Source organism: Poeciliopsis prolifica, unplaced genomic scaffold (genome assembly GCF_027474105.1).
Source record: "Poeciliopsis prolifica strain line A6 unplaced genomic scaffold, Auburn_PproV2 SCAFFOLD114, whole genome shotgun sequence".
Classification (NCBI taxonomy): Eukaryota; Metazoa; Chordata; class Actinopteri; order Cyprinodontiformes; family Poeciliidae; genus Poeciliopsis; species Poeciliopsis prolifica.
In genome coordinates this window covers 675,339-703,141 of record NW_026562489.1, presented here as the reverse complement: position 1 = coordinate 703,141, position 27,803 = coordinate 675,339, and the positions used below count along the sequence as shown (strand labels likewise).

Sequence of the window (27,803 nt, the reverse complement as noted above, 5' to 3'; positions counted from 1 at the left end):
TGCATTTGGCTGTGAAGCAGTGGTTGCATCTATTATATAAAATAAAAAGGCAAACATGTGCTGCAAAGTAGGATTGTTGAAAGTTCAGACTGTTGTGAAATTGGGGCACAGTGTGCAGATTCCTTTTCTTCAAGCATTTAAAATAACAAACCTCTCAGAAAACCTGACCAAGCAGTTGGCAAATCACTTTTATATAAATTTTGAAACACAAAGCAGTTTGTTAAAACTCAGATAGCTATTTTTGATAACCTTAAGTCTTTCAACTCCAAACATATTTGACAAGACAGTTTTGTTAAATCACAATTTTGAGAGACCTTGTAATCAGAACAACCCATTCTGCAAATTTTATTAAATGTTTTCTTGGCCTTTTATTTACTCAAAGTTTGTTTCTCCCCTGTTAATGTCTCACTTACACAAATATACAATATTTCAAATGTACACTTGTGCACCTCATCCACCTTAAAGAAGTAAGAAGAAGCAGAAAAAGTGCAACATAACCAGAGAAGGGAAGAAAACATCAGACAGACAAATGAAGAGAGCCGACGCGTAAACACACCAGCGTGGTGGAAGTATGTGGACAGACAGGCAGGAAGTTATGGCAGTCACTTCCAATTTCCGGGGGCACTCTAACGCTGTTGGCCTGTCACAAAGCTTTCAAACACACACACACAAACCCAACAGTATTCTGGTCTCTACATTAATCACAGACGCTGACAGGTAATCTGCTGAGGCGCTTTCTATCTCTCCTTCTCTCTCTCTCCCTCTTCTCTCCTTGTTTTCTCTCCAGCTGTCTCTGAAAACTGTCATAAGGATTGCAGGATGAAAGATGGGTCTCTTTCCTCCACTTCCCTGTCCCTCCATGCCTCTTTTCTTTGGTTTCCTCTCCATCCCTTCACCTGTCCCTCTTTTCCTCGCTGTTATGATCGCGTCTATCGCTCACAGTAACATCTTCACATCGTTCCATGGTTCTGCTTCCTTCTCTCCTCGACTCATTCGCTCCATCTTTTCATTTGTTGGTCTGCCTCGCCTCCCATCTCTTCTGACCAGGTGCTGCTATTCAGTTCTGTCACTTTAACACAAAGCATGAGATACTAAAGTGTCTTTGTGTGTGGATGACAGAGGAAAACAGTATTTGTGTTTGAGCCTTTGTTAAGTTTGTGTTTTGCCCCAAGAGCTGTACAAAGGAGGGAACTTTTCCCCGTAGACTTTAATGAGATTTTGGTAAAAGAAGTGGAAAACTTAATTCGTCTTTGGAGCGCCACAGCTCTGTCATACTTCAGAAATACCAACCACTATTAAAACCAATAACAAACAATGTTACACTTTTCCTTTGGCATTTAGACTTCCTTGTAGTTTTAAATTGAATGTTGTTTTCCAAACTTGTAAAGATTAATGTAAGGTTAGTGTCAGTGATGATAGATGTAATTGTTTTATTGCCCAGCTGTAACGATGATCAAGATTTCTTGTTTATTGACTTGTCAGTTTTGAGCAAATACATTTTTTAATCTTTCATAAAACTAGATGAGTTGCTCACAAGCGAGTTGAAACTTTTCCATGTGTCTCTGCAGCGCTGGTGCAGGGAGGACAGGTTGCTTCATCGCTGTGGACATCATGCTGGACATGGCAGAGAATGAAGGAGTGGTGGATATTTTCAACTGCATCCGTGAACTAAGATCCCAACGGGTCAACATGGTCCAGACAGAGGTAGGAGGAAAATAAAAAAGTTGTTAAAAACCTACACAAAGCCTCCACAGATTTCCTCAAGAGTTGTTTTTGTGAGCCGACATCCACAGTTAGTCATTGTTCTCCACTGTTTATTCAGCAGCTCTCAATGAGCCTGATCAGTCATGATTAGTGAGACGGGTTGCAACTGTTGGCCATGTCATTTTGGAACAGAGGTATTCATTTTCTTTCTAAGCTACTCTAAGCCCATCTAATCCATCCCGCCCCGGCTCTCCATTTGTGCCTTTAATGAAAATAGTGCTTCCAGAAAAATGAACCTTTCCACCATTAGAAAAAGAAGACTTGCTTTATGCTTAAAGACTAAATGACTTTTGAATGTGTTTGGTTCATGAAAGCCACCCAGAGCATCACATGGCGGTTTCTCTGTTATGATGACAATAGTGCTGTTACTGCTAGCTTTTTGTGTGTGCGCCTCTTGAAACCAAGCTAAATGCATCCTGCCCTGCCTGTTTAAATGTGTGGGAGCAATTTGTGTCAGCGTAGAAGCAGTTCGCCTCTATTATAATCCTGCTCCGCACAACACAAAGCAATTAATCTTTTAAAAGGCACAGAGAAAAGTGTGTGTGTATCACTCATCTGTTTGCGCGTGCGTCTCTGCATGTGAATGTGTATTTGAATGCCACTAAAGTAGGTAATGACCAACAGAGGTCACTTTGATAATGCTTTTAAACTCGCCTCGCCACTCGAAGGGCAACAAATCAAAATTCAGCAGAGACGGAAGCTGAGCGATAACATAGGAGGCAAATTGAAAATGCGAGAAGCTGCAGACAAACACGTGTGGGACACGGACAAAAAACTGAGCTGACACAAGATAAAGCAGCCGGCTGTGAATTAGTATGCACTTTGGCTGCTGCAGCTCTCACCTGAGGGTTTAGGGGTTCAGACAAGAAAGACCAAACTTCACCATAAAGGACCAATGCACTGCAACACTCCCTGCTCCATCAACTCTGTCTTAGTCTGCCGTAACAGCAGTAGAATGCAAATTCTGTATTTATATGCATAAACAAACAGAAACTGAGTTCCTGGTTTGCTTACTTTTGATCGAGTGTTGAAAATGCTGCTGGGCCAAAAAATGCATCGTTTACTCAACAGGTGACATTTGTTGCTGCTCTAAGCAAGTGGAACAGAGTTCAAGCTGAGCAGCTGTTTGCTCACCAACTCAGGAGACAGAAAAACACAGACACCCTCAGACTGTCTTATTGGTGTTGCAGGAGCAGTATGTGTTTGTTCATGACGCCATCTTGGAAGCATGTCTATGTGGGAACACAGCGATTCCAGTGTGTGAGTTCAGGGCGGTTTACTACAATATCAGCAGACTGGATCCACAGACCAACTCCAGCCAGATTAAAGATGAGTTCCAGGTAAATCCATGGAAAAGGTTTTGTTTCAAGACAAAAGGCGTAAAAGTCTTTTCCCTTAAATTTAAGAATGTGTTGTTTTTAGCTGGATCGAAACTATTTAATTTATTGTTTATGGATTTGATAGACGCTGAATATAGTGACACCTAGAGTTCGTCCAGAAGACTGCAGCGTGGGCTTACTGCCCCGGAACCACGATAAGAACCGCAGTATGGACGTTCTGTCTGCTGACCGATGTCTGCCTTTTCTCATATCTGTTGATGGCGAGAGCTCCAACTACATCAACGCTGCATTAATGGATGTAAGTTTAAACAGACTTCTGATGTTCTTCATAACTTCAGTGCTCTGGTTACCATTTACCCAAAGACCATGTTAACCTTCCAGAGCCACAAGCAGCCAGCAGCCTTCATCGTTACCCAGCATCCTTTGCCAAACACCATGGGGGACTTCTGGAGGCTGGTGTTTGACTACAACTGCTCCTCCATTGTCATGCTCAACGAGATGGATGCAGCACAGGTACAACATGCACAACTCTTTTAGGAGTGCTGCCATCTACTGGCGGAAAATGTCAGATTAAATAAATAATGTTCTGAAGGCATTGAAAGTGTAGAGCCCGTCTCTTCTGATGTTATAGTTATGTATGCAGTACTGGCCGGAGAAGAACTCATGCTGTTACGGCCCGATTCAAGTGGAGTTCATATCAGCGGACATCGATGAAGACATCATCAACCGAATCTTCAGGATCTGCAACATGGCTCGGGTATCCACTGTTTCTTTTTCTTAATCCACAATGTTACTGCTGGAACATTTGACTGCAGCTCCTGCACACTTCACTTCGCCACATGTGGTTTAAAGATGCTGCACAATTTATTGATATGAGATACGGTAAAATGTTCTGACCTGGAAGTCAACTGAGCTTCAGGCAGATCAGTTTAATGCAGAATTGATGCCAAAGGTGAAAAAAAAATGATTCTATTTGAAAAGAAACTGAGGTATTTTATACATCATTTGAGATATTGCTGAAATGATTAATCGGATTAATCGATTCTTTTCATCAACTGCATAATAGTTAACTGAATTATGAAAGAACAGAACAGATCAGTAATTATATATATATATATATATATATATATATATATATATATATATATATATATATATATATATATATATAGCATTTAAATAAATACCAAAAATAAAAATGGCTGAGTTTTTTTAAAAGTATTTCTTTTAGCTGCAGATACAATCTTTGCTGATCAAATAATCAAACGTACATGTAAGGAAAGAAAATTGTAATTTTCTCATTTCAAATAGGAATTAAATTACTCACTTTCTCGCATATTTCTGTTCTACTATTGCAATTTTTTAAATGCAGCCCTAGTTTGCAGTGGAGCTGGTTCAGATCGTTGTTCTCCTTGATCGACTTTTGAAAGGGCGTTCTTTAGGATGAGACTTTTTCCTCACCTTTCCCTGCTTTCCATCTGCCTCACTTCCTTTTGTTACTCCCTTCTCATCTCATCCATGACGGTACAACTCCAGTGCTGCCCTCTCGTCTATGAGCTCCTATAGCGCTTAGTGAACTCTCCTCCACCTCCTCTCTCTGTCTCTTCCTCTCTCTCTCTCTGTCTCTCTCTCTTTTTCTCTCTCTCTCTCTCTCTCAAACACATCACCAGTGTAGTGTGAAATGGCTCATATCATTGCCGTAACAGCACATCTCACTCTGCTAGAGTCTGAAGCACCAACCACTAAGCCATCAAATGAGGGAAACTGTGAAAGAGGGAAAAAGAGGAAAAAGATATAAAATTTACAAATTAGTGGGGAAGAGAGAAGACAGACAAAAGGTGAGAGAAGTAAACCAGCAGGTCTGGATGTGTAGGAATAAAATAAATACATGTTATTGTCTTTCACTGATGACTTTTTGTTAGATTGACTAGATTGACTCAGCAGAAATGAATTCTACAGTAAGCAGCTGTTTTAGAGAAATTATCAGTTATATGCTATTCAGGCATCCTGCTTTGCACTCAGCATATTTTTCATTTACTGACAAAAACACCAAGTATTAGGTTAAACTGCTCTGATTTTTGGAAGAGAAAACAGCCCACAGCATCATACATCCTCCCCCATACTGGGTAATAATGTCTAATTGTGCCACTGGCTTTCTGACAGTGGTGGATGAACAGACAATTTAATTCACATATAAATTGAATCAAATTAAATTTTCTTTGAAGTACATTTGATCACAAAGCAAAGATAAAACAAGCATCTTTTGTGACCTCTTCTAGTATATTTTTTTATTGATTTTTCAACTTTTACAGATTTAGATATTTTAGCTGCTTCCTAGAACAAAAATGTGTGTTTTTGTTTTAAACAGAAACACACGTCATTGCTGCTTTAACAATCTTTTAAATTCCCACCTTTCTTCTCAGCCACAGGACGGTTACCGCCTGGTGCAGCACTTCCAGTTCATTGGCTGGCCCGCCTACAGGACACGCCTCTTTCGAAGCGCTCCATCCTCCAGTTGGTCCGGAGGTTGGCCAAGTGGCAGGAGCAGTACGACGGCGGAGACGGGAGGACTGTGGTGCACTGCCTGTGAGTACAGGAGACGAAACAAAGACACAAAGCTCCTTAAGCACTTAAAGAGATTTTAAATGTTATTCAGATTAAACTGGACAGTTTTCTAACCCAAACAATTCTGTTTCTGTTCAGCTGTAGAAAATTAAGGCACCTCCACACATCTATCTGTTCTAAGCATTTGTTCAGTGCTTGGATGGGTTCAGAATCATCTGATAACATTGAAAAGACTGTTAACAAAGCAAAGTAAAGCTACAATTTCATCATTTTTAAAAGTTTAATTTCTGAGTTTTCAAACGGTATTTCTGTATGGACAGACCAGAACAATTCATTATTCCCCTGTTGAGGCACCCAAGGCAGGAAAAAGTCTAAAACATGCAGTTTGTTGACTGCCGCAGCTGGAGTTGTCCAACGATTTAAAGGAAAAATTTATGATCAGATTCTATGAAGTAGTCATCAGTAGTCAATACCATTTCTGCAGCTGGGATTCTGACGTCTGGGCCCGAAAAGCAGCTTTCGCCTTAGAAAACAACATATAAACCTAATAGAATAGGAAACTTCTATTTGGATTAGTTAAGTTTCCAAAAACGTATTGGAAAAACAAAGCATGAACATCAAACGGTGCAGATCCTCTGCTGGTTATCCCAGCAGAACGAAGAGGCTCAACCCAGGCGGACTGATGCAACAAACAGAATCACAATCAAACAAGTTATTTTGTGTGGAAACATTAACTTTTACTTTCTGATGTATTAAATTCATTTTCTCTAAGCTCATTGTGGCAAAAAAAAGTTTCTTCGGCCAACAAGTGCTCCACACTATTATATTTCTAAAACTGTAAGTTTCCCTTTAAATATCAGCTCAGAAATACAAACTTGGTTCTGATTCATTTAATAGCAATTTCATCCTTATGCACAGCTTCAAAAAAAAAAAAAAAAAAAAAAAACTAATCTTCTGCGCCAACACTGCAACAAATTACACAGATCATTTATCTTTACTGTTTGGAGGTGCTTCTGTTGTTGTGCTACATCTCATGCAGTAAAACAATCCTTCAATGTCCACTTTTCAAATTTATAACACTGTCGGTAACAGGCTGATTACACACACTCAAATTCACAAACTCTGCCGAGCTCCATAAAAAATCCATCTGTGCAGAACAAATGAGGAAGTAAAACAGCAGATGTAAAAAAACCTAACAGGAATACACCCATCCAAAGATGTTCTCTTCCAGGCGACGTCTCCCACTTCAAACTGCTGCAGGAATAAGATCCAACTGCAGAAACTGCCGTCAGGTCCTGCAGGTCAAATTAGTCAATAATGTCCATAAAATTAGGTATAAATCTAGAAATGATTCATTTTTAAATAACAGTTAAGGTCACTTGGCTAGAGTTTCACTTTCAGCTAAAAGTTCAATCCAGAAATATTTTTAAGCTTAACACAGAAAAATGAATTGCTTCTGTGTAGACACTGACTAATCAAACAAAGCGATTGATTTTGCTCCTCTGTAACATCAGTAATAATGATAAAAGAGGATGATTCAATTAGCAGCAGGAACATCGATTCCTCTTCCCCCACTGATCTTCATGTTTCAATTGAAGCAAATAACTTTGGAGAATAGCAGAAGGTAGCACTGTGTTTGTGCTATTATTCAGTCTCCAAAGAATATGTTGGATAAAGCAGAGGTACAAAAATATGATTCTGTTTTGTTCCAATAAATAAAGGCTTAATGTTTGAAACTAACTTCACAAGTTAAGACCCTCTTGAAGTCATGATCCTGGTTGCATAGAATATGTATAAAAATGACTGGATTTATAAGAAGCTTTGACATTCAGAGTAGAAACTGCATCACAAGCAGAAACATTTCACTGCTAATATGACTTTGAAAATGATCTTTTGCTTTATTTGTGATGGTTTCAAGGTAAACATTTGCAGAGTATTGATGCCAATTGACTTCAACCACCATGAAATATGTGAACCACTAATTCCTGTTGAGTCTCATTGATTACTCTGCTGCCTGATGATGTTTAGTTTCCATATTAAATATCAAAATCTATATTTACTGGATGCGTTAACGCCACAATAATCACCATTTTTATCTCCATGATCCCACCACCTGCTGCTGGTAAAAATATGTTTAAAAAAGTTACAGAGCGTTTGCTACCTGCTACTTAATCTTAAATATAGTAGAAAGGTGAAAGTCAGAGGTCGGTGACCCCTGAGTGATTTGAGCTATTTTTTGGTCCAGTATTTAAACTAACATTTTGTAAAACCTCACAGAGAATGAGGTTCAAATTAGAAATGCATTATATGTTTCTATCAGTTCATTTTCCCAACAGCAGTCAGAGGAAGTCTGGTCTTTATCTCTGCTAATTTCACTGAGCAGCATCAGTAATCCAAAAACATCAATGTGGATTAAAGCACCACCTAAAACAACAGCCAGGAAACTGAAATATTCATAACTTTTGATTTCTGGGACCTAATTACCAGTATAAATACTAATTCAGATGCAAGGAACCGTTCTCTGTGGCTTTAATTAGATTTCTAGAGCAGCAACTTTTAGATATGCACAGTACTGGACTTTTCTCATACATATCTGATTATAGTGTGAAAGTTATTCAGTTGTCTTGACCCTACTGGCCACTCGAGTCCTGACCCGTTTTAAATCAAATCAGCTTTCCTGCTTCTTGTTCTTCAGTAATTAGGTTCATCATATTAATGTCTTTTAGCCCCAAGATATAACCTAAAGCACTTGCAATGTATTTAAAATATTATTTCTCCCGCACCTTCATGTTAATTTTTATCCCAAAGCAGGAAAAAAAAACATAACAAGAATAGACAAAGAATTTCTAAAGGAAGAGCTTTGCAAATCTGGTCTCAAAGTACAGAGGACCTGAGGTGCTGCAATGCTTTCTGAAACAAAACTGGAATATTACACATACCTCACAATAAAAAATAATTCTTTAAAGCTTGTGTTGGTTTGACACTATCAAAGCTAAGGATACAGGAGCTGAGTCACTCCTGGCTTTAATATTTTAACAGAAAGTAGCTTCAAAAACCAACTCACTGAGTAATGCTTACTGACAGCAGGTTGGATTACAAATTATACACAAATCAAGAGAAATATTACTTTTGTACAACAACATTTTCATTTACAGTTGCCAACGCCGAATGGCAACAACACATGGGCCGTTTCTATTTTTGTTCAGTATAAAAAAAATTGAGATCTATTTTTCATTTCATCGTCTTATGATTTGCACAAATTGTTCTGTCTGTGACATGTGATGATTTCCAGAGTCCTTACAGGCGCCTCCGGTTGGTTTCTAAGTGTTGCTGATCTTCGGTCTCATCCTTCTGCTCTGCAGCACCGGTGGAGGACGTTCTGGAACGTTTTGTGCCATCTGCAGCATCAATGAGATGATCCAGCAGCAGAACATTGTGGACGTTTTCCATACAGTCAAGACACTGAGGAACAACAAGACCAACATGGTGGAGACGATGGTGAGAATCAGAATAAACTTTAGTATTTAGAGATGGTGTTACATTTAAGCTAATTTGCAAATTGAGACAGATGAAAGATGTTTAAATTATTATGATCCCCGATGGTTGTACAATCCAAACCTTGAATTATCGGCAAAGAGACACTACAAATTTAATTAGTCAAATAACTTTTTACATTCTCACCAAATGCTTTTAGCACAAAATGAAGCTGAAAGAGGTCGAGCGAAACTCGCCAATACAGCAACGCCAAGGTCGAACATAAACAAAACGGAGTTATAGGTCACCGCAGGAAAATGAGCTTCAATGAAAAATCAGAGCAGAGCTGTGAAGTCAGGATGTTCACATCCAAGGTAATGACTCTTATAAGAGCTTCACTAAATTAGCTTTTATTTTTATGTGAAAAAGTTACTTTTCAATACTTTGTAAAAGGTCATGAGTTCATGGATAGAGCAATTGATTGGTCAAGGTATTACACTGACCATTTGTGCCCTTATAAACAATAATTGTTATTTTATGGTTTATCTCCTTACTTATGCCTCAAAGGCCAATTTTTTACTCCAGAAACATAACATGCATATTTCATTGTTATTTTCATTCTTATTTTTTAATAGTCGAGAGAGAACAAAATTATCCATACCCCTGGCATGTTTAGATTAGACTTGTTCTTTTGCAGCCAAGAAGTTTTCTTTTCTAATATTAAATAACACAGATGCCTCCTAAAAGACAAAAACAATGATTTAACAACATTGATGGTAAAAACTGCTCTGATGTTGTTTAGAGCTTGTTTTAATGGGCCACCCGCTTAACACTTTCTTAACTTCTGCGATTCAAGTTGAATTTCTGAAATGTTCAGATTAAATAACGTCTGATTCTCCTTTGGTTTGTCTTCTCCTCAGGAACAGTACAAGTTCTGCTATGAAGTGGCTTTAGAGGCTCTGAAACTCCTTCTGATCCGACGCGTCTCCGCTGCAGACGCCTCCTCCCGGAGACCCACGGAGTGAAAAACAGCTTCTTGTTGAGCTGAGCTCAACCTGGGAGAGCGTGTGTGTGCATCCTTTTGGTGTGCCTGTGACCTGTACAGAGGATGGGGGGAAAGCCGCCAACAAACACTCAATGTTTTGTGTGTGCATTTGCTTCAGCAAGACAATGGACTTTACATGCTTGTATAAAGAAAAATTATGTTAAAACATTGAGATGTTTAAAAAAAAAAAAGCCAATTTTTTCCCCTTGTTTTCTTTCTCTTTCCTCTCTGCCAGGCTGTGATGTGACTAATGTACAGTATTTCCTTTTTAGATATATTCTACGCCTTGAATGTTGTCTCCCTCTGAAGGCTCGAAGCACACTGGAAGGTTTTACAGAATGAACGTCAGCTTAAAATAAAAGAAATCACATTTTTTAGAGCACCTTTGCTCTTTGACTGAGACAAACTGTTACTAATGCAACAAAATTAGTTTTACCAGGTCAGAAAACGATAACTGCAGAACATGGATCAACATGTCCTACGTTTGAAGGCCAAAGCAACTGAATTTCTTCTCTTTCTGGGTACATGATGAAGAGCGAGTCTTCCAGTGTGCGTCCTCTCTTTCTGTAAATAAGATAAGGCAACCACAGTCAAACAAACAACAGAACAAATTATTTCACTGCAGCTCTGAAAAGCTGTTTGTCATTTTCATTCATTTATAATTTGGTGTTTTCTTTTCTACAGCCTGTACATGTGTGAAAATAAGATTTTTTTATATTTTGCTTTTTCAGCTGCTGGAACAGGATGCGGGTGCTTGATTGTTATGATAAAAAAAAAAGTATCTGTTTTGGAAAGAGTCTTTCTTCTATCCAGCTATCAGTGATGCATTTGCATGTGTGACACTTTGAGCTTAGTGGAAAGGTGTAAATGGAGAGAGGAAACCTTTTTCGCACTATTTTTTTGCAATGAATGGATTTGATCCATTCAAGATATGTGCTCACCAAGTCTGATCAGAAAGAATTTACTCTGTTAAGTGTCCTTGATTTCCATCCGATTATTAAGCCATGCTCTGAGGTTAGAGGTGAAGTTTCCGTTTCAACCCTCCACTTTCTAATCATCAAAATGACAAAGATATGGTTCACATTTATTTTTACTCTGCAACACGGAGAGCTGGTTTAAAACAGACTTTATTGGGTAGAAAATCATTTCAGCCTATCAACAGAGAACCTACATGAGGGAAATGTGGAGCTAACAAGAACAGAGACCGCAGGTGTCTGTTCCCTCCCACTTAGTCAGGGGGAACAGATGCCCCCTGTTGGCGTTAACAGACTTTACATACCAGGACACAATAAAAATGTCCGTCTTTACCAGGATCTAAGATGATTCAAAAATATGCAGAAGTCAACCATCTGCTGAAAGGGGACAGCAGTGACACGCTCACGTCTGCTAATGCGCTAATAGCAGAGCTAATATTTCCTCAAGCTTTTTATCTAACTATGAAAACATTTAGTGCAATTTGATTTTTTTTGATAAATTCTAAAGCTAATTTACTTTCCAACCTTCAGTTGAATGAAGTTTAGGTTACCGACTGTTACAAATTCTTCAGGTTGGTAGATGTTTGTATTCATGCTCTCATTTTGAAGTGAACACAGACGGTTTACGTTGCAGATGGTTCGGTTTTCTCTCCCACGTTCTTTTTCCCCCCTAAAAACTATTTCAAATTAGAAACATAATAAAGTAATGTTACTTCAAGAGGATTATACAACATGCAAATCATGAAAACATTAAATTTGTGCTCAGGAATTGTAATTCTTCCAGAGCATATACAAATCTAGTTAGCGCTTTAGCATCAGGTTAGCACAACTAACATTTTAGCTACCGTAGTTGTGCTAACTATAAAGCACACGTTTTCAGTCTGAAAGCAGGATTACACGTTTTTTGTTCTCAAAACTTTTGCTTACGTTTTCATTTTGAAAGCAGGACTTCATGTCTTTCTTAAATCTTGGAACATTTACCCAAACCTTTGAACTCTCTGCTCGCTTAAGAAACATTGTCTGCTTGACTTTGGAACCATGCTGGGTGCGTTTGTTTCCTTCTAGCGGGTTTGCCTGTGTGGTGACTATTGATTGTGGCAACCTGCGCCACCCACTGGATGTAGGGAGTTAGCTAAGTGAACAAACTCCTGCCTAATATCAGTAGGCTGTTAACGATCAGTAGCATACTGCTAGTGGATGTTTCGTATAACATGGAACAGAAAGGTGAGGCCGTTGTTTCTCCCTACATCCAATGGGTGGCGCAGGTTGCTACAACCAATAGTAGCCACACTATGGCTACTCAGTGTGGCTGGGTGCTTTTGTTTCCTTCTACTGGAAACAAATGGTACAACACTGTCATTCTATTGGCTGAGAAGTTGCCAGGTGACTGTGCCAAAAGGCAGTTCCTTGTTTTGTAAGCGAACAAAGTCCAAGCAGAGACTAATTGTGAGTGCGAGAAGTTTTGAGTACAAGTGAACGACTTGATCAACTTGAATTAAAAAAAAACCTAGGAGAAACAAATGTCTGCAAACATTTAAACAGAAGCAACTTTGTAAGGAAGAGTAGCTGAGAATTTCCTTCACAACACTTTGTGATTACTGAAATGACTGGATCTACGTATAACTTCTTCATTTTGGCATATTTGTTTTACTAATTGTGGTGGTTTTAAGGCGTTTTTATACATTTGAGGTCAGATTTCTGTATTTGTTTTTCTTGTTTCCTGAAATCTAAAACATTAACACTGAAACGGGGATTTTCCTCCTAACCCAACTTTACCTTAAGCTTTTTAGAACCAGAAAGTATATAATTCACTCCTGTGTTGGTTATTTTATTCAGAAATTTCTCATAATTGAATGATTTGATCAACAAAAATATTCATAATCAAAAAAGCAGCAAAGCTCACTCTGCAAAGCATGTAAAAGAATATGACAGTCTTTGTTTCCGTTCTCCTTCCCCCCCAGCTTGAGTCCATCTGGACTTATTATGGACCTATTGAGACAGATTATAACAGTTCTATACTGAAGACAGCGGGAATGACAGAAATCTTTTCCCATTTTTATTTTTACAGAAGCTTTATTTTACTTTATGTGCTTGATTCACGACTCTTGTACTATATTTTGTTTCTGATCCATTCATTGTGAGGTTTTGTCCTGAATTTGTACATTTCTTTTGTAAAATTCTTACTCTGATGATTATTTGTCAAGCAAAGTGCTGTTTAGATCTGGTGATGCCATTTTCATTGGTTGTTTAGTTGTTTGAAATGTGGTTAACAGTAAATAAAGGGACCAAAACACTGAATGGAATCTTGCTTGTGTTCCTTTTTAGTTTCATTAACAGTGTATTATAATATTTTCATGTTTTTTCCAGATTAACTTTAATCATGAATCATTACCAAAGGAGCGACGATGTCAGCTAACTGACTACAGGAGATTGGAAATATAAGATTAGATTGTATTTAGGCAAATGTAGCCTGGGTTGAATTTGACTACAAATTAACCCAACTTGTAAAGTTGCCATTTAGTTTGAACTGAAGCTAAATAAAACTAACTTTAACCCAAATTATTTGATGTATTAATAAAATATCAAGAATGGATTCAAATTTATATGGCTGCACAGTGGTGCAGTTGGTAACAGCAAGAAGGTCCTGGGTTCGATTCCCGGCTCGATCACAAGATTAAGGGATCTTGCCATGCCGCTACCTTGAGGTGATACCAGGAGATTTTAACATGTCAACAAGTTTGGCAATAATAACAGTAAATGATCAAACTTGAGCTATTTCCCACTGTTGCCATCAAACTAACCAACTGTGAGTTATATTACCTGCTTTTAATACGTTCTTCAAGCCCACTTAAAAATTATTCATCCTTTTACACAATCAAACTTTTTAAAGTGATAATTCATTAGAATTATCCAAAGTATTTAAATCAGTCAAACTCAAAATGACATGACAAATTATAAAGTGCATTTGCTTTTAAGAAGCAGCGTTATTGTGATTAAAAATACAAGAACCTACCTGAGGTCTGAGCTCCCATAGAAGAAAGTCAATCTGCACAATTTCATGTTTTATATTCAGCAACTCGCTTCCGGATCAGCAGGACTGTCAAACAGAAAAAAAATGAAAAGTTTGGTCATGAAAAATAAACCAGGTTAAGGAATATTTCATCACTCACTGGGTTCAATCAGGGGGACACAGTCAAACACAATGAAGAAAGAAACTGAAGGAAAGGTCGTGTCGAACCAACTGGACTTCATCAGGAGTTTGCTTAGCATCCCACCATCATGCACTCACTCCCATTATGTTTCCCTAAGATAAAAATAAAACCTTTGGTCTTTCCAGGGTGATTTTTTTGCTTTTCTAATCAATCAGTCGGTGATCACCGCAGCGCCAAGCCAACAGCCTCATCCTTTATTTAGCTGCTTGATTCCCAAGGAGCTCATAAATATGCATGAGGCTGCGATTAGCATAGGCACCAAGGACGGGGCCTGTACCTCGGCATTATGACGATCAATCAGAAACACCGAGGGGCCCCACAGAGGGAGCTGTCTGTCAGTTCGGCTTTGGGCTCAGTTGATGCTCACACGCACATCAAATAAAGGTATCCTCAAAGCACACAGACACACACCTCACCCGGGCCACGAACGGCTCACAGAAACCCACAACGTCTCTCTGTCACCGTCTATCAGCTCCCATTCTTTACTCACTTTCCTGTTTTCTGAGCCGACTTTGTAATGAGTTTGAAAATTGGCCCATTTCATTTGCTCTCACTGAAATGTCATTATCTGGGTCTGAGAGGGAGGGGTCCACACTGCTACTATAATATATTTGTTCCACTCAAACAGGGTTATTAATATTTCCTCTACCCTGGAAATGTGTAACAAGGTTATTGGAAGTCTGCAGCACATCCAATTCATATCCCTCTGTCGGTTTTAGACTCATTGCGAAAATTTGATTCCTCTAATGTGCCTGACGCTCTTATGCACTTCTTATTCTGAATCTTTGTGCTCCCTCAGCTGCAGACACGTCCCCTCCAGGCGTGTTGGGAACATTTGAGCAGATTTCAGGGAGACCTATGCAAACTTCTGGATTCTTTGGGATCTCCTTTTAGAACATGTCTGTCTGCGGCGTGCAGAGTGGGGCATCCTAACCCAACCCTGTCATTGGAAAAGTGTAAACTTCAGTTAGATTTTATGTGATAGATAAACACACAGTAGTGCTAGGAAATCTGAGCTAAATTCTGCACTATTTTCAGATCAACACTTTGTAGAACAACCTTTTGCTGTGTTACAGCTTTAAGAAACGGTGGATGTTGTTGTTTATGTCCGAGTCAGAGGGAAGTAGGTCAGTTATGCTAGCTTGACTTTGACGACGTTAACATGTAGATGTGTTGTGGAATTCAAAGAGTTTCAGTTCAGTTACAAAAACAAGTGTTTAATCAAAAACTACTGAAAATATGCAACAGACTGAACGTTTGTCTGACAAAGGTAGATTTTATGGATTAACAATAATTTAATGGTTGTTTTAGGAAAGTGACTTAATTACAATTTTGGAGTAGAATCCATGCCTCTGCATCTCAGCTGACAGCTTTGTGAATTATTTTCACTTGACTTTTGCTTTGTTTTCTTGCTGCCTCCAGGCACCAACAAAACACCAAACTTGTTAAGAGAATAACTCTAATTAGACGGCAGCTGCAGCATCTGATGTTTTGACTGCTCACGCTTGTGACACCGGATGTGGTTGTGAACGAACAGAACAGCTGCTCTGGTCAAATCCAGTCCCTTTTTCATTCTCTCCAGGACGGCCATTAATTAAAGTATGAATGCTGTCAAAATGAACACAGAGGAGTAATTACCAGACGCTTCGTGCAAAAGGTTGTGCTGACGGCGCCGTGGATGTTTGGAAACAAGAAAAAAACTGCAGGGTTTCCTCATCTTTAGGATAATTACAAAACAGCTAAGCTATGAAATGAAGAACAGCCAGATGTGTCGTTGTGTTTCGACATATTTCTGAGAGAACTCTTAGATATTTCACCCAGTTGATATATTTAAGAAACATTACTCTGCTAAACTTTTGGTGAATAAGAATAATAAATCTACTTGAAGAACATTTATCTGCAAAATTAACCAGTTGCTAAAAACACTAAAATTCAGCTTATTCTAAAACTAAATAAATGTTTTATAAAATTATGGTTTAAAAAAACCCTACTTTGCATAAAACCTGGTAATCCCTGCAGACTGACTGCAAAAAACTCAATCAGTGTTTAAACCTTTAGCAGAATTTGCATTAAATATTAGATGATATTAGAGTAACAGAAACAGTTTAAGTATAACATCAGGATGTTGATGCTGTTCTCTCTGACTGTCAAAGAAACGACGCAACAGCATTTCGGAGTTTCCATAAAATCAGTGAACTATATAATATCTGAAACTATGAGTTTGCATTTCTACTTTAGATTAATTTTTTGAATCACCAACTTTGGTCAGCTGAACATCTGATTGACAAACGGTGTGGAGAATCAAACATTTAAGGCTGAGGAAGTTGGAGAGATGGAAAAGGTAAATATAATGATGTACTAATTGAGTTACAGTCAGAGTGCCGGTGTGCTGAATTGAAGTTAACGTTTGCGCCACTGAAATCAGCCTAATTGTCTCCCTCTGCAGTTATCTGCTTTGTTAGAGACTGACAGCCATGATGATTATTACTCAGGCAGACTGTCTGGAAATGCAGCTCCTTGACGGGGCTTTGTGCATAGTTTACTGACTCCCATTACAGAGCTCAGTATCACAGAGCGCGTGCAGCCAGACATTTTCAGTCAGAGAGCTGACAGTAAAGCCTTTGTACGTGTGTGTTGGTGTGTGTACGCGAGTGAGCATCCAGCGCTAATTTCAGAGAGATTACTTAGGCGTGCTGAGCTTAACGGAGCGTATTGGCCTATAGGAACCCTTCAATAGTAATTGTTGTTCAGAATGATTGTGTGTGTGGATTTGTGTGGACAGGAGTGAGTCTCTGAGACAAAGAGGTTTAGGAAAATAAGATAGAATGGACTGGAACAAAAAATAGATGAGAGATACAAGAAAAAGTCACATTTACTCAGCATTTAATGGCACTGGCCATAAAATGCAGAATAAACTGCAGTCAGTAAACAATACGTTCTGAAACAGAACTAAATGTCAACATCTGAAGTAAAGTAAATGTCAGACTCTGTATTATATGTTTACAATCTGGTCAGGATACCGCAGAGCGCCTCCAGCACGTCCCGTTGGGAAGACAGGCCAGAGACCATCCAGAACTCACTGGAGGGAAAAGGCATCCCGACCGGGATGGGAACACCGTGGGAACACTGTGGGAACACTGTGGGATCCCCAGGAAGCAGTGGAGGGACAGGGATGTTCCCTCCTAAACCTGCTGCCCCCGCCATCCCATCCCAAAGAACCAGGAAACAATGGATGGAACCTTAAAGCAGGTATTAAACATGAAAATGTTTCATTTTTGGCGTAGAAAGTGGAAAATCATCATAATTTATAGAAATAAAGGCTTGAAAGTGGTCTGTGAGCAGTTGATCTAAATGTTTTCACTTCTTGTATCAACTTGCCAACAATTTTTCTGGCAGCTTTGATTCAAAATGGTTTGTGGGAAACGTCAACAAGTATTGTATGATTCATGCTCTGAACTGGGATTATTCAAAGGAGCGACCTTTAAATAACTGTATGCATTACCAGTAAAAATTCAGATGGATTTTGATGCATCAACCTGTAAAGCTACGTTTATACTTGAGGCTATGAACTGGGTGAGAGGATGACGTTTTTCTAACGTTTTTCTAACGTTTTTCTAACGTGGCACAGATCGCATGAGCCACCATTAACTCAAAATGGACACTTTGGAAGGTGATCTCTGCAGAGCAGGTTTGTTTGTGCCATCATTTATACAATCACTCGATGAGGGCTCTTTTTGGAGAAAACTGCACCAATGTATGCATCAAGTATGAAAGTCACACTCAACATGAGCCCTGAATAAGGTCAAGATAGGTCAGCTTTACGAGGAGATCCTGGCATTGCTGAGATTTCATGTCCAATAATGTCACACTGGCCCAGTTTAACATTAAGACATGATCTTTGACATGATCAAAAAGGGGTTTTAGTATGGGTGTGTGTGTGTGTGTGTGTGTGTGTGTGTGTGTGTGTGTGTGTGTGTGTGTGTTGTGTGTGCGTGTGTGTGTGTGTGTGTGTGTGTGTGTGTGTGTGTGTTTTTTATTCGTGGGTATCCTGGGCTTCAGTGTTTGAGATTGACATTCTGATGACCTGTAGAGGATGATTGCCAGCAATCACATCTCTGGACTGTCGTCCTCCTCCCCTCTTTTAGAGACACCATCACAGCCCAGTTGGTCCTTTTCTCTGGTTCAGATTCACACACACACACACACACACACACATAATAGGGGTTCATTTCACAGCACATTGCCACCATTATTTGCCATTTCTACTGACAGGCATAATCATGGAGACGGAGATGAGTATGGGGTGAAATGATTCCCTCTCCAGTCAGATCAACCTGCCCTCACTCTGCCTCCCTGTGTGCTTCTGCAAAACACTCCATGCATTTTAGACTTTAGTTGGATGTGTGTTTTGTTTGTTTTTTCATCTTCCATGCATGAGGGTTTATTCTGTTAATTTTGTTTGAAAGATGAATTATACAAAAACATTTCTTCCTTGCTGATTATTAGGGCCAGCATGGTGCAGTGTGATTGGTCGGGTTTGTGGATGTAAAGCTATAAACTGACACATAACTTGATTGTTTCTCCCTTTCTGCTTCATGGTTGTAAGTTTATTTTCCTAAATAAACTTTAATTAAATGAATAAAAGTTTCTTGATGTAGTGGAGATGAATTTCACTTTGATAAATTCCTTTGCTCTGAATTCATGTTGAAGCCAGAAAATACACAGTGGCCCAAAAGAGGAGCCTTAATTGTCCAGGAAGACGTCCTTTAGGTCACAGGCGTCAAGTTTGGTAAGAAAAGCTTTTTACTGAGACACAGAGGAGTTTGTATCAAAACCTGGAAACTTCATTGAGGGAAAGGAGCATTTAACTAATCAACATTATGTCTCTTTTCTGCAAATAATCCAAAAAATTCCTCCAAAATTCTTTTCTTGGCCTTGAAGTTACTGTTGTTGTGAAGAAGGACTGGAAGGAGCCGAGACATTCAGAACAGTTCAGACTCTACAGGAGGCAGATGATGCACCTGTCACAGCCAGATCATCCAAAACACGAGACACATGAGCGCCCTGCTGTTATCTGGCTTTCATGTCATTTTCTGAAATAATAGTGTTGTCCTGCTGAAAGAAGCCCTGGTCAATAATGCTGTCTTGTGTTCCTAATGGCAAAGGTAAAAGACATTCAGTCTGTTATTACTGCTGCAAGGTTTTTTGTCGTGCTCCAGCGGTGCTGCGATTGGAATTAGGTTTTAAAACTAATTTCACACGGCTACACCTGAACGCAAACTAAAGGTCTTTCACTGATGATGACTGAAGTCAGTGAGTATAACCCGCTACATCTGTAAAAAGGCTTTAAATAATAAATTAAGGACTGCCTCTTCACCTACACCACAAATGGTGCAAAGTAGCACCATGACAGAAAAGCAGGCAGAAGACCAGTCCACCAGCAGCTCATCCTGTTTGTTTACAGAAATCCAGAAGTGCAAGAGCAGCCATCATGATTTGGAAATCACAACGTGTGAAGCAGGCGCAGAACAGCAATGGGCCAACTCTAAACCTGCCTCAATCTGTCTTTACCATCACTGTCAGGAAATCCTGTAATCCTGTAAGAAACGCGGGGAAAAGAACATCCGACACTGGATGCTTTCATCACAGCATAGAGGAAAAAGCATTCTGGGATCTCACTGCTTCACTTCAGACTGTGCAGGAGCATCAACCACAGAGGGAACTGTAGCATCACAAACACGGACCACGCGGTGGCAGGTTAGCGGTTAACTAACCGCCTCGCTCCACCAGATCCTGACTGATGTACTGCAAAATGTTTAATCATAAGAAACAGCAGCTTCCTCAGACTACTGCACAAAAAATAGTTGTTTACATTTTGTAAACTAACAGTTCATTAGAGTTAGCATAACGATGCTAAAATGGAGTTGTATGTAGTTCAGCTATGCTAAGCTTAACAGGCTAATTGTCTGACCAGAATAATTAGCCTGTGTGCTAAACTACTGGAACAAACAAATCTACACTGGATGCATATCAAACAGATCCATGTTTTAATTGGTTAAATAATTAGTTTAGTTATTCCAGTTTGAGCCCATTGTTAATATCAACACTTTGTAATGTAAGACAAAATGTTTTAAAATGTTTTAAAATGAGATTCCATAAATAAATAATTTCAAGAAGAATTGATCCATTTAAGAAAAATATTTTTTCAATGGATCTTAAATATTTAGTTTAATGCAGAATGAAGCAGATATATAAATAAATAGAATGGATGCAATTTCTGGTTGAGGAAGAGGAGAGACGTTCTTGGGTTTATTGCAAGACTAAATAGAGATTCAGTTTTTCCTCCATAGAGGAAGAATTTCCTCCTTATTTCTGGATGTGATGGTTGGTGTGATTTAGGAACACGGTGCCACAGCTGGGTCACTGGAAAGCATCAGTTCAAAATGATTATTTCTACATGCAAGATGAAAAGCGTTAGGGAAAAGGGCAAGATTTGAAAAGATGAGATAAATGTTGATAAAAGTTCAGGCCAGAGTCTGATTCATCAGATCCAGATGCTGATTCTCTGTAGAGTCTATAGTAACATTAAAAGACACTTTAATGTTAAAATCAATGTGTGAGTTCGCAATTTATATCACTGTTCTGTGGAGTTGGGATGGCTGAAACTTGGAGGAGATTAAACCACAAAGATTTTATCTTGAAAATTGAGTTTTTAATTCTCCCAAAGCAATTCACCAGGGAGGTAACAACAATAAAAGACAGACAGAAACCATGTATGTCTATGATTTGTGTCGATTCATTCTGGATGTGAATGGACTTCACTGATTTATTCAGTAAAATTGTGGAGGATTGATAAGCCTTCAACTCTGCTTTCTCTAAAACTGTAAAAAGTCAAACAGTTTTTATGCGCTGGTATTCTTCAAAGAAATGTGTCCTGGAGTTGTTCATGATAAAACATAGAGTCATGACAAAAACACAATTTATACTACCATGTTTTTAAAGACCCACTGCTCTAAAACATGTTTACTACATTTAACACATAAAATCATTCTCAAATTTTGATCAGTGGCTATTTTGAGCTTATTAAGGAATGCGCTGTTTAGAGCCCTGTTTCTATTATGCAAATGAGTTGCTGCTGGCCCCGCCCCCCCAACTTATTGTTTGCATTAGCGGCTCAGACAAAAGAAAATGGCTGCAACCAGACATCTTGAAGTGGAGCCTCCTGAACAACCATCAAGCCGCCGATCTGATGAACATTTAAATGGTTACCGAATCAAACTGAGTTCTGCTCTGCAGCTGAGAGCAGAACAATAAGACCTTTTTTCCCCTCAAATGTAGCCTTTTCTAAAAATATAGATTTGGGAGGTTAGAGGAGCAGCTTCTCTCAACATGTTTAAAAAACAAATAAAGTAAATCAGAATGTCGGTCGTGTTGAAATGTTTTCACAAACACTGTTCAATGTAGACAACAACTTTCAGTTTACTAAGTACCAGTAAGTTAGTCGTGTCCATCAGCTAAAGGTTGCTTCATGTTTTCTAGAAGCAACAGCAGCACAGTACACCAAACCTGTTGCTAAAGCCATGTGTAATATTGGAAGGTCACAGAAATGGATCGAGGTGGTGAGCTGTACAGTAGGGCTGCGGCTGCTGGAGGACGGACGGTGTCCAGCAGGGAGCTGGACGAGGACAGCATCATTATAATTCAGAGTAGAAGCCTGACTTATCACCTTATGGTCCCCCGCTAGGTGCTTTCCGGCCCATACTAATGTGCGCACACACCCTGCTGCACAAATATGCCCTCAGCATCATGGCGGCAGGTGGAAACATGACCCCTCGTCCTGCTGCGTGAATCACAGCACACATGCCCAACACAAATATGCTAATATATGCATAATCCTTCACATATGCCCAGATGTCGCTACACAGATGATTACTCAATTCTGCAAAAGGTGAACACACACACAAACAAACACACAGAGGGAGATAAAAAAGGAATGACCCCTGACCTTTCCTGCTGCAGTGATGTCTTTAGGAAAGCAACATCCTTCCAGAACTGTTTTCTTTGGCTTGTTTGGGGAGATAATGCTCTTACTACTGTCCTACTGTTTTTTTACTCAGCTCCTCTTCCTGCCTTATTCAGTCTCTCCCATCCACATTAGGGTCCACTCAGCAGTGCAGACGGGACGCGACATCGCGGTGACCTCCCGGTGACCTCCCGGTGACCTCCCGGTCTCCCTCTTAAGGCCTCCTGCAGCTGCTGGTAATAGAAAAATGGGACAGATGGAGAAAAGACCAGTGAGGGTCCCTGACGGATCACAGCCTGTTTACCTGGCAGCATCACTGAGGTTTGAGGATAAAGTCTCCAAATTCTCCATCCTCTGAATTTACCCTAAATTATTGTCAGGTTGCCATGACAGCAGAAACAAGCTCATAATAAACTACTTTTTAAATAAGAATAAAAAAACAATTTACAATTCTTCTGCATTATCAGAAGTATTAGGACATGCAGGTCAGTGGATGTTACTTTAGTACTTTGTTAAAATACTGGTGTTACCGACTTGTACTCTAATGCGGGTTGTGAGACACTCGGGGTTTATTTTTTCAACGTAGTTTTTAAAAGTACCTATAACTGCCCATCTTGTTCAGTCAACAAACACACCATAATGTGCAGAGGCCCATATCCACAGTCATCCTAATTACCCAATTATTAAAAATAAATGCTGCTTCTGAATTGGCTGCTTTCCAGCCAATGGAAAACCAAGTAGCTTTCTAAATATCTCCTACAGGTACCAGAGATGGATCTCTTGGAAAATCTGAAGGACTTTAAGCTGAATAAGACAGTTGTACTCTGTGACTTGATAAAACCATTTTCATCCTTTAACATTCATGTTTGGATTGCAGCTTCACGTTATTGCTGGTCCATAACCGAGACCTGCTGAAGAGGTTGATGTCCTCGAACAGATGCGGGGCGCTGATTGCATTCTGTCAGACAAATTTACAGCAATGAAGGTGGCATGTGTTTGTCCTATCTATATGATAACAAGCTGTGGAGCTAAGACATTGTTATTCTGAATGCTGCTCCTTTGTAGACGCTGATTACACGGATCTATCATCTAGAAAGACATCTGCAATTGCTTTTCCATCCCACTGCAATCAACAGATGCTCAAGCAGGTTTGCATCCCAACATTCACGTTTTGTCTCAAACACTTGACAGATACGTGGAAAGGTCCGGCTTCGACCGCAAAGGTGAACGAAAAACAGGAGCCTCGTTATCAGCACTGTAATCCAGATTTACAGAATCCCTTTAAAAACTGTGAACTATTTCTGTGCCTGTTAGAAAATGTCTCATTTTTCTGTCTGTGTTTATGAAATTGAAGAGCATGAACGACCGTGTTTTTGGTAGGAATTGCTCCAGTTTTTGCTCATCTTCAGGGTGAAACTGCAAATTTTTGTCTAATTGCAAATTGATTGTTTTTGCTTTTTTATCACACCTAAAACGTTCAGATAAACTTCATTTTGTAGTTAAAGACAAGCAAATACATGAAGCAGTGTTCAAATGATTGATTTATTAAAGGAATAAAAAGCTGACTAAACCACTGAAAGAATAACTGAACCTTTGTTAAAGTATTGATGATCGTGTTCATGGAGGGCCCCTCACGGAGCCCAGTGGGGAGGTTCTGGGAGTGTGGGGTACCGGGCCTTTGGTACAGGCTGTCAGGTTCCTGTATGAGCGGTGTCAGAGTCTGGTCCGTATTGCCGGCAGTAAGTCGGGCTCGTTTCCTGTGAGAGGATGGGTGATTCTGATGCACGAAACCCGGCACAGACAGTTCTGCTCAAGATTAAATGGACTTTATTCTAAAACAAAGCACCAAGCTGAAGGCTGAGCTGGACTCCGTGTGTCAGGAAGCTTTGAACAACCCAGTCCTGACCCGTTATCGTGCGACACGTACAAAAGTAACGGATCAAAGTTTGGGAGAAAAGGGCAAACTGTGATCGCTAAGGAAAGTGTTTTTTTTTCCTTTTCTCAGGCTGCACTCTGAGCGCAGCATGATAACGGGTAGGAGGGGGTATTATGCAAAATCAACATTCCCTCATTAAACACACACCTGCAGAGGAGCGTTGAATCTTTCATACATGTTTGATAAATCCTTTAATCTCCCATGGCAACCATTCAGGGAAGCCAAACGTCAGCTTTGGCAACGCATCGCCGGTTTCCATAAAACTCCACCTGGGAGCCGCCGTCTCCAAGCTGAGCATCTGCTCCACAGAGAACCACTCAGTTCCTCTAGACTAGCGGCAGCAGCAATTGATTGAACTGCATCTGCTGGTCTTATCATTTGACAAACAGCATCAAACGTCAGCATGGAGGAGCATTGTTGTGACAAAGTGCTGAAAGGGGGTGTCAGAAAGGGTAGGAGGTTCTTAAAGAGACAGAGGTCAATTTAAGAATGTGAAGAAAGTGGTGATGGTTATAACATGGTCTAACAATGCTATAAATGGCACCAGTGCCTGGAAAATACGCAACAACATTGGGGTTTTCTGAGTGGAGCATTATTCTGGAATATTCCAAGAATTATTCGGACAATCAGATATATATAAAATGAAAAGCCCAGAAGATAAAAACACTTAATGCTGTATTTCAAACACTTAAACAGAGAAAACATTATTTTTCTGAGCATATTGAACAGAATTTGGAGAGACAGCATCCCTGCCAACCTCGGCTTCGTGCAGCATCACTGCCTTCTCACATTTTCTCTTCTATCTGGCTGGAGTTGTTCTTGAATCCAAGAACTGTCATAGTAAAGCACAGACTTCTGTTTCAGGCCACATATGTTCTCTGATTTTATTTCTGGACATGTTTATCTAAGTCAGAGTTCCTAAACTGCAGTAAGAGAAAACTTGTGTTGTTTTTTCAGAACAGAAGGTCGACAGTCGCGTTGCTGAGGACAGAGTGATGCACATTTTTCACATCCTTCTGGCTCAGTTATGGATACATCATCGCTGAGAACCGCAGCAGGTTCCTGCAAACATACAAACCCTCTCTCAAGGAGAGCTGTTGAACTGGAGATAAAGAGCCAGCTTTGCAGCAAAAAATAAAACAAGCACTGCTCTGTGTAGATAAACTGTCTCTCTGTGGTCTCTTGCAATAATTTAGAGTAGACTTGAAAGAGGTTCAAACAATATAATGAAAGTGACAAAACACCGCAAGTCGTTGGCGCTCGGTGAGACATTCTGATGTTAAATCAGTTCTGATCCCACAGCCGAGCACATGGTTGCAAACCTTTTGGAGAATGTCCAGTTCATTCTGGACAAACTCTTGTTGTTTCTGCTGCCGCTGGTGTAAATCATGTTCAGCCTGTTTATCTCTTCATCTCGTCTCACGTTGGTGATTTGCTCATCAGCTGCTGCACTTCGATTTGCCTATTTAGACTTTGGCACAATCAATGCACTCCACAGCTGTAGCTGCAGTTTGGTCCCATACATTAAACAGTAGGTGATGACAGCAGACAGACGCAAAAGCCATTTACAACCAATTTGCAGCTCAATCTGTGAGTATTAGGAACGACACGTTTAATTGGCTTGGCTCGGCGTGCCGCCATGTTGGAACTTAAACATCCACAACAAGAAAAATCTGTTCAAGGACTTTCTGCACAAAACTAGATGCATTTACATAATGCATTTGCATGAACACAACTCAAATGTCTTTATAATTCATTATAGCTTATATTTTGTAAGGTTTAAATAGGAAAAGTACCAATTCTTCGCTGCTGATGAAACTGATCATCATCAGCTTGACCACCCATAAAAGAAATTGCAGTTATGGCAGTTTGCTGCTCTGTTGCGCACAGTTGTGCTTAAACACAATGAAAGACATCTTAAAGAAGCAATCGTTTCTGCTCAACAAACTGAGAAAGATCATAAAACAATTGACAAATTATCTGAAATCCCTTATTTCACTGAGAGAGAGATTCAGAAGTTGCTGGAGCAGCCCAAACATGCTGCAGCCAAACATGCTGCAGCTCAAACATGCTGCAGCCCAAATATGCTGCAGCTCAAACATGCTGCAGCCCAAACATGCTGCAGCTCAAACATGCTGCAGCCCAAACATGCTGCAGCTCAAACATGCTGCAGCCCAAACATGCTGCAGCCCAAACATGCTGCAGCTCAAACATGCTGCAGCCCAAACATGCTGCAAGCTGCAGCCCAACATGCTGCAGCCCAAACATGCTGCAAGCTGCAGCCCAAACATGCTGCAGCCCAAACATGCTGCAGCCCATGCTGCAGCCCAAACATGCTGCAAGCTGCAGCCCAAATGCTGCAGCCCAAACATGCTGCAGCCCAAACATGCTGCAGCCCAACATGCTGCATGCTGCAGCCCAAACATGCTGCAGCCCAAACATGCTGCAGCTCAAACATGCTGCAGCCCAAACATGCTGCAGCCCAACAGTTAAAGCTGAGACTCTATGGACCTTATAGTGAGTCTGGTTAGAAAAGACAAAACAGTTACTCTTTTTTCCAGGTCCTGTGACTTACATGTTTCTTTCCTCTTCATGATGCATTTTTTGATTGATGTGTTGACTTCACATCAGTGTGATGTTACTTCACACTGATGAAGATGAATCAAGGATTAAACATAACGGTCTGGTTTATTGTGATCTGTCTGTCATTTTCTGTTTCTACTATATTATGTTTTTAAGCTGTTTTTGTTTTCTCACACCCTGCGGGCCAAAAGACGGCCATCTTTCAGCCCACAGTTTGAGGGTTCGACATTTGGGCGCTTAAGAAAAGGGCTGATGGGTGAGGATTGTGAACACTGTGGTTCTGTCTCCACCTGTTTGTTTTTCCGCCAGGGAGACGCTGCAGCTGAGCTTCTTGGTGCTACATCTTCATGGAACCAGAAAGCTGCTTTCCCACTCACCGTAAAATTAAGTAAATTGGAATCATGAAAATAAATTCACAAAATGGAACCAAACCAATTTTTAAAAGCACTGAAGTTTCTTGATAAGTTTTTGTTTGGCTGAAGTCATTTTTGGCTTCATTGAAATTTTATGTTTTACAAAACTATAATAAAATTTATTTGCATCATACAAGTTGTGATTAGCAACAAGTGATAGGAGGTCGACGGTGCAGCACGTAAAACATGGCGGCTACTCTACAACAGAATGATTGACAGAAAAAGAAGAATGAATGTTTACACTTATTTTACAAATGATTTTTATTAAATCGCAATTAAAACACATTAGAAATTAAAATGCTTCTCTCAAAACTATTTTACTGTTATAGAAAAAGCAAATTATGATTTTTCAACCAATCAACAATCCAAAATTTCAGTTGTAAGTGCCTGTGAAAGCCTTGAAAGGCCTACGAATATTTTTTCTCTAATCTGTCCGCAACATGATGATGGCAGTGAGCAGATCAAACAGATTGT

At 39.7% G+C, this 27,803-nt stretch overlaps 1 pseudogene; it reads left to right on the top strand.

Annotated features, from left to right (window-relative positions):
• The window catches only part of LOC129354640 (receptor-type tyrosine-protein phosphatase T-like), a 162,055-nt pseudogene extending 151,795 nt beyond the window's left edge, over positions 1 to 10,260 (top strand).
• Positions 10,261 to 27,803: the final 17,543 nt, after the last annotated feature.